General features: G+C 49.9%; 1 long non-coding RNA gene across 1 annotated transcript; it reads left to right on the forward strand.

Moving 5' to 3' along the window:
* The first annotated feature begins 607 nt into the window (after window positions 1–607).
* LOC135982880 (uncharacterized) lies at window positions 608–6,458 on the forward strand. Its single transcript, XR_010600358.1, has 2 exons — window positions 608–1,061; window positions 4,000–6,458. It is a non-coding gene; the product is annotated as an uncharacterized LOC135982880 (long non-coding RNA).
* Window positions 6,459–7,682: the final 1,224 nt, after the last annotated feature.

Below are 7,682 nucleotides of genomic sequence, written 5' to 3' on the forward strand. Positions count from 1 at the left end.
AGAGGATGTTGCTGACCTGAGGCTCTCAGAAGGACTTTCCCCCTCAGGACTCAGTGCTGCACTCACCATCTTTCCTCAACTTTTGTCAGTTCCAGCCAATGGGACTCTCTCGGCAGCAGGAGCCAGACCAGCGTTGACAAAGTGTAAGAACAAGGCTACGCTCCTGTTGACGTCACCAGGCATCACCATCACCCTAGGTAACTCGGGAAGGGTGGAAAATCAGAAGTGTCAATGAAGCCTTCCTGCACCAGGCCTAAAATGAACTAAACTCCTTCCATGTTTAAACTCTAATCGACCTCAAAAGCCAGCTGCAAGTGGAATGTGTATGCAACCTGCTATCAGTGGTAACCCCCTCCCTTACAAGTACCAAGCGGTAATAATGAGGCCTGCATGTTTCTGGCTGAAGGGAAAAAGGACAAGATAACGGTTTAAAGAAGTTACTAACAAGCTAGGCTTATAGCTGCCAAGAATGACTTAACTGCTTAAATGTAATTGCTATTTGCCTAGTAATTGTTACCAGGGACGGGAGGGGTAGAGAGAGAGGAATGGGGGGGGAGGAAGGGAGGGGTAGTGGGGGAATGGAGGGGGGGGGGAGAAGATGAGGCTTGACTGCAAAGTGTATAAAAGAAGAAAAGCTGTTTCTGTTAGTGTGCTTGATTTGAGACGTGCCAGTCTCCTTGCACCGCTTTGAGATCTCAAATAAACTTTGTTTGCTCCTCCACCCCGGTGTGTTTATTGGCGCGAAGCACACCGGGCCACGAACCTCGCTGTTGCTATCCTCGGGCACCTTGTGCTGGCAACAGTTTTGGCATCCCTGGGTGGGCTCGAGGCTGAAATTTAGCCTTGCCTGGATCCCTCCTGGCGGCCGACGGACTACGGCGACGACCGACGCCCAGAGCTCACCGGTGACTTCATCGGGGGCCTCAGCGGAGACGTGGTTTTGGTCGACCCGAGGGCACAACAGTGCAACGCGCGCGAGTAGTGGAGAAGCAGCTGCGGGCGACGGTGGGGAACCGGTCCCGTGGATAGGGCGACGGTGCAGAACCGGACCCTTGGATAAGGTAGGAACAGTCCAGTGGGGACTTTATCTGTCTTGACCTGGGGACGCCCAGTGTCTCCCTAATATGGGGCAGGGGCAGAGTGGGTGGCAGGCAGGGTAAGGTGTACACCCTTGGAATGCATTCTGGTGAACTGGAAAGTGTTTGGATCGGATCCGTTGATTAAAAGTAAACTGAAAAGATACTGTACAGTAGACTGGCCTCGATATCAGCTAGAGGACCAGGAAAGGTGGCCACCGGAGGGATCACTTAATTATAATACGATCCTTCAATTGCTTTTGTTTTTGTCAGCGTACGGGTAAATGGAATGAACGTATGTATGTACAGTTGTTTATGTTGTTAAGAGATAGCTCAGATCTGTTGCAAAGGTGTAATTTGACTCCGACAGGTTCAGTAGTAACTATTGTTAGTCCTCAGAACCCTCCCCCGGTTGTGATGGCAGAGTCGGTGTCCCCTTCGGCTCCAACACCCCCACCATATAAAGACAGGGTCCCTCAGGTCCCAGAGATTGCCCCCCCGGTGGGATTCTATCCATTGATTACTGAGACTTGGATAGCCCGTCCTGGATCAGAAAATCACCCAGCCACTACAATGCAGGTTTACATCCATGTGCCTTTTAATCCAGTGGACCTGGCAGCTTTTAAGGCACAGGCAGGGGAATTCTCTACGAACCCAAGCAAGTTTATTTCAGCCTTTGAAGGGTGTCTGGCTAGCTGTAAATCTGACTGGGATGACTGTAATGTCCTTATGCGGACCCTGCTGTCTGAGGTGGAGCATAATCAGGTTGTGTCTAGAGCAAGGGAGGAGGCACAGAAGAGACATGATCTGAATCCAATTCACGTCCCTACTGCTGCAGTCCAGGTCCCCCTAGCAGATCCCGGGTGGAACCCTAATGATCCTATGGGCCAAACGCGTCTCACTGTATACAAGGAGCTCCTATTACATGGTCTCCGACACTCAGCTGTCCCACATAACAATTGGGCTAAGCCGTATGAGCTACTACAGGAGCCAAAAGAGAGTCCGGTTGCTTTTCTGCAGCGTATTCGGGATACCATCAGGCAAACTACTAATGCAAACCCCGATGAACGGGAAACTGAGGCAATCATAAAGGGTATCTTTACCAGCCGTGCTGCCCCTGATATTAAAAGGAAACTACAGAAAAAGGAAGATTTGATGGGCATGACAATGGCACAGATTCTGGAAACTGCAAACAGGGCTTACAGCCTTAGGGAGGAAGAAAAGGAGAAGAGGCAAGTGAAAATGATGGTTGCAGCAGTACAGGCCGGTGGCAGGGGAAGATTTCAGGAAGGTGGAAGGGGCCGGGGAATGAGAGGACGTGGGCGTGGGCACCTTGGCTCACAACCAAGGCATCTGGATCGCAACCAGTGCGCCAGATGCCGAAAGGAGGGACATTGGAAAAATGAGTGCCCCGAAAGGGAAGGTACCCCTATGATGGCAGCGGAGGATCAAGAATAGGGGTGTCAGGGGAGACGGACTATCCTGCCCCCGGAACCCCGAGTAAACATGCGGGTGGGAGATTTAGACATAGACTTTTTAATAGACTCTGGAGCTGCACGAACCGCTGTAAACCAACCCCTGCAGCTGCCTGTGGCAGATTCCCTCACTGTGGTGGGTGCCACAGGGAAAGGAACTAAGTGCCCAGTATATGCCCCAGCGGAATGTGCTTTGGGAAACAGAACTCTATCTCAGACTGGTTTTCCTCCCCAATTGTCCAACGCCACTATTAGGACGGGACCTGCTTTGTCGCTTAGGTGCCACCCTGCATTTCACCCAAGATGAAATAACCCTCACCTTAACCCCAGAGAATGCCTGGATAATGACCCTTGCAACTGAGCCCTCAGCCATGCAAGTCCCAGAATGGAGCCAGTGGGAAAAGCAGGTTTTTCCTCTAGTATGGGCATCAGGGATTCCAGGGAAGGCAACCCGTCAGACCCCTGTTCATATTCAGCTTCTCCCAGGAAAAAGCCCAGTGCGAATCAAACAGTATCCGATTAAGAGGGAAGCCAGAGAAGGACTGCAAGAGACTATAGATCGGTTCCTAGAGTGCGGTGTACTACGAGAATGCCAGTCAGCTTGGAACACCCCCATTCTGCCCGTGCGAAAGCCCAATGGCACATACCGGCTGGTCCAGGACCTGAGAGCAGTTAATGAGCGGGTTAAGACTCTGCACGCCCTTGTTCCAAACCCGTATACACTGTTGGCTTCTATAGGGGGGCAGTACACCCATTTTTCAGTCCTAGATTTGAAGGATGCTTTCTTCACGATTCCGGTCGACACCCAATCTCAGGAGATTTTCTCCTTCGAGTGGGAGGACAGAAGAAGGGTTAGAAAGCAGCTTTGCTGGACAGTGTTGGCCCAGGGATTTAAAAATTCCCCCACTCTGTTCGGCCAGGCCCTGGCTAGAGACTTGGAGGAGTGGGACAATGAGGACAGGGTCCTCCTCCTGCAATATGTGGATGACTTGTTGATTGCTGCTGTGGGTCTCAGCTCTTGCCTTAAAGCCACTGTGATCCTCCTGAACTTTGTTGGACTCCTCAAAAGTGGGTGTGCTCGTCCTGGTTTGTTGCTCCAAAGCTCTGTATAGAAGTTATTTTGCTGGAAGGGTGTATAATGGCAATGTGTATGTGTTCATTGTTGGGAAAAGGTGTATGAATGAAGAGTGGAAGTTTCCTTTGTAAGTTAAAAGAAGCCAAGAAGGAGAGAAGGAAAAAGAACAGAACGAGTTAACTGAGGGGAAAAAAATATAGCTAGCAAGCTCAGTCCAAAGATAAGATGCTGGCCCCATCCAAGGGCTTTGTTCACAGCTAAGACTTGGCTGACAACCAAGAAAAAGGGGGGGCCTGAATGTGCCCAAGCAACTATGAGATCTGCAAAACACTGCCAGGCATTAATGAAATGTGTTAGGTTTCTTTTCTCACAGATAAAAGAAGTGCTACCCAAAGACCCTAGCAGCCCTGCCACTCATTGAAATAAGGAGATTGAGTCTACGTAAAATCCATCAACGAAAAACTGCTTTGGCTCCCCACTGGAAAGGCCCTTTCCAAGTCCTGTTAACCACCAACACTGCTGTGAAGTACCAAGGACTGCCCAGCTGGACCCATGCTTCTCACTGTAAAAAGACCCCTCCACCTCGGGAGGACTCTCCAACTGATAAGCCTATTTAAAGACAGGGTGATGTGCTAGTAACCTCTCCCCTGTATGATGCTGAACCACACTGTTTCAGGAAAAGAGAAGGAACACTTGCTTCATTGAAACCACAAAGTCCAGGAATTCCTGACTACAAAAGACATAAAGAACTGACCCTGGTGAAGAAACAAAATCATACGCTGGCAGGGAGGCTCTTTCCCAGCTTATGAATAAATAGTTTCTAACCCCTGGACTTAGGCCTCTGGCCTCCCAGGTACAGGCTGAATGTCTAGTCTGCCAAAAGAACAACCCTCGACCTGGAGTGTCAGTGCCACCAGCCACTCTGGAGCCTACCCCAGGCCCAGGACTGGTTTGGCAAATAGATTTTACTGAGTTCCCCCGGACCCAAGGATTCAGATACCTTCTCGTCTTAGTGGATCAATTCAGCGGATGGCCTGAAGCCTTCCCATGTCGTAACAACACTGCTAAAACGGTGGCTCTTAAATTTGTCAAGGAGATCATTCCCCGCTTCGGACTCCCCCAGTGGATGGAATCTGACAACGGAACACACTTCACATCCCAAGTTGTTCAGAAGATATCGGATGCCCTGCAAATCCCCTGGAAGCTCCACACTCCATGGCGACCGCAGGCCAGTGGGGTAGTGGAACGCACAAATCAGACACTAACGCGGCACCTCTCAAAGGTCTGTCAAGAGGCTTCCCTTAAGTGGCCTGATGCTCTACCCCTTGTTTTGCTCCGCATCTGCGCTCTCCCAAAGGGCAGGTTAGGGCTCAGTCCCTTCAAAATTATGTTTGGAAGGGCATGGCCTATGAATGGTACACCGGTTCTGGCAGGGGAGTGGGAGGTAGGCTGTGGTTTCTTATCTCAGTACATGTGCTCTCTGTCTGCTGTTCTTTGTTCTCTCCACAGATATACCAAAGATTTGCAACCTCTCCCGCTGGATGCCCCGATCCGCTCCTTGCAGCCAGGTGACTCCGTACTCGTCCGGACCTGAAAGGACGAGCCTCTCCAAGAGAAGTGGAAGGGACCCCACACTGTCCTGCTGGTCTCCCATACAGCAGCAAAGGTTGAAGGACACAAGAACTGCATCCATCACTCTCATCTAAAAGCAGTGCCCGCTCCTGAACGGTGGACCGTCCAGCCTATGGAAAAGACTGCCAGCGACAATCTGGGACTTAAGCTGTTATTCAAAAGAGCCTTAACTCAGAGCTTTACCAGCTCCGGTTGCTGTCCCTGAAAAATAGACAGGCCTTAGATTATGTTTTAGCCTCCCAGGGTGGGGTGTGTGCCCTTATTGGGAGTGAATGTTGTACTTATGTTCCGGAAAACTCACAGGACATTAACAAGCACATCCTGTCAGCTGAACAGGCTTTTGAGCAGTGGAAGGCCCAGGAAAGGGAACCCACAGGTTTCAATTTCCTTTGGAGTGGGTTGCCCAACCTAGGAGGACTGGGAAATAGCCTTGTGCGTCTCCTCCTCACAGGTGGAATACTGTGCTTGGTCACGCTCCTCCTGATTGCTTGTTTTAAGATGCTCCTCCGTAAGCTTTGTGCCCCCCGTTCCCCAGAAATCCCGGCATACACTCTCATTGAAAACCCCAGCTTCATAGCACTCAATCGTATCTTGTCCACAGAATATGAGAAAACTCAGCCAAAAGCTTGTTGAGTATTCTCAAAGGAGGGAGTTGTTGACGTCACCAGGCATCACCATCACCCTAGGTAACTCGGGAGGGTGGAAAATCAGAAGTGTCAATGAAGCCTTCCTGCACCAGGCCTGAACCAAACTCCTTCCATGTTTAAACTCTAATCGACCTCAAAAGCCAGGTGCAAGTGGAATGTGTATGCAACCTGCTATCAGTGGTAACCTCCCCCCTTACCAGTACCAAGCAGTAATAATGAGGCCTGCATGTTTCTGGCTGAAGGGAAAAAGGACAAGATAACGGTTTAAAGAAGTTACTAACAAGCTAGGCTTATAGCTGCCAAGAATGACTTAACTGCTTAAATGTAATTGCTATTTGCCTAGTAATTGTTACCAGGGACGGGAGGGGTAGAGAGAGAGGAATGGGGGGGGGGGAAGGGAGGGGTAGTGGGGGAATGGAGGGGGGGGAAGATGAGGCTTGACTGCAAAGTGTATAAAAGAAGAAAAGCTGTTTCTGTTAGCGTGCTTGATTTGAGACGTGCCAGTCTCCTTGCACCGCTTTGAGATCTCAAATAAACTTTGTTTGCTCCTCCACCCCTGGTGTGTTTATTGGCGCAAAGCACACCGGGCCACGAACCTCGCTGTTGCTATCCTCGGGCACCTTGTGCTGGCAACACTCCCATGTTAGGCTATAGATATTCAGGCCTGTCTGCAAAGGCCCATACTTTAAGAATGTAGGTGTATTGTTATCACTTAGCTAGTTACAGAGCTACAAAACAAGAATTAAAAATCACTGTCTGCCTGTGTAAGGGCCTTGTCCTACTGTGACAGTCTGAGGTCCTTTTCTTAAGCTAAGGCCTTTGGCTAAGCAGGAGGGACAGCCATAAGTTGGGAAATGTATGGTTACAGCCTCACATTTTAAACTACACCTCTAGCCCGATAGAACGCGCCCGATAGAACACGAATTCGGGTATAACACGGTAAAGCAGCGCTTGGGGGGGGGGGGGGGGGGGGGGAACGGCACACTCCAGCGGATCAAAGCAAGTTCGATATAACGCAGTTTCACCTAGAATGCGGTAAGATTTTTTGGCTCCCGAGGACAGTGTTGTATCAGGGTAGAGGTGTAGTACACTGAAATAAAGCAATCTGGGGCAATTAGAAAGGGGATTCAATTTATCACCTCCAGAGAAAGGGAAGAGCCTAGAAGATTTAAAGAAAACTTAGTGTGATAGCATCCTGGCTGTCAAGAACTCATCAATAGCTGGGGTGTGAAATCCTCATTTCTTTGTTGTTCTATCACTGTAGTCCCCACTTCTCTCTCGTTTGTCTGTATAATCTCTGTCTGGTTCTGTGATTGTGTCTGTCTGCTGTATAATTAATTTTGTTGGGTGTAAACCAATTAAGGTGGTGGGATATAATTGTTTAGATAATCATGTTACAATGTTAGGATTTGTTAATCATGTTACTGAAATTTAGCTGTTTAAGCAGAACTCAAGTTTTACTATATAGTCTGCAGTCAATCAGGAAGTGTGTGTGTGTGTGGGGGGGAATTGAAATAATGTTTTGCTAAGGGTGGGGAATGGGAACAGGAACACAGGCAAGGCTCTGTGGTGTCAGAGCCGCGAAGGGGGACTGTGATGGTGCAGGACTCACCCCTGTGGCACCTCCTGCTGGTCGTCTCTGGGAAGTAGCTCTTCCAGCCTCCAGAGCGCCCTCTGCAGGCCGGTGTCCCACTGCCACTGCCCCCCCATGTCCCTCCCAGGACCCAGTGACCCTTGTCTTTGGGGTGCTGCCCCCTGGCAATACCCCCACAGTCTC

Source organism: Chrysemys picta, chromosome 4 (assembly GCF_011386835.1).
Source record: "Chrysemys picta bellii isolate R12L10 chromosome 4, ASM1138683v2, whole genome shotgun sequence".
NCBI classification, from domain to species: Eukaryota; Metazoa; Chordata; order Testudines; family Emydidae; genus Chrysemys; species Chrysemys picta.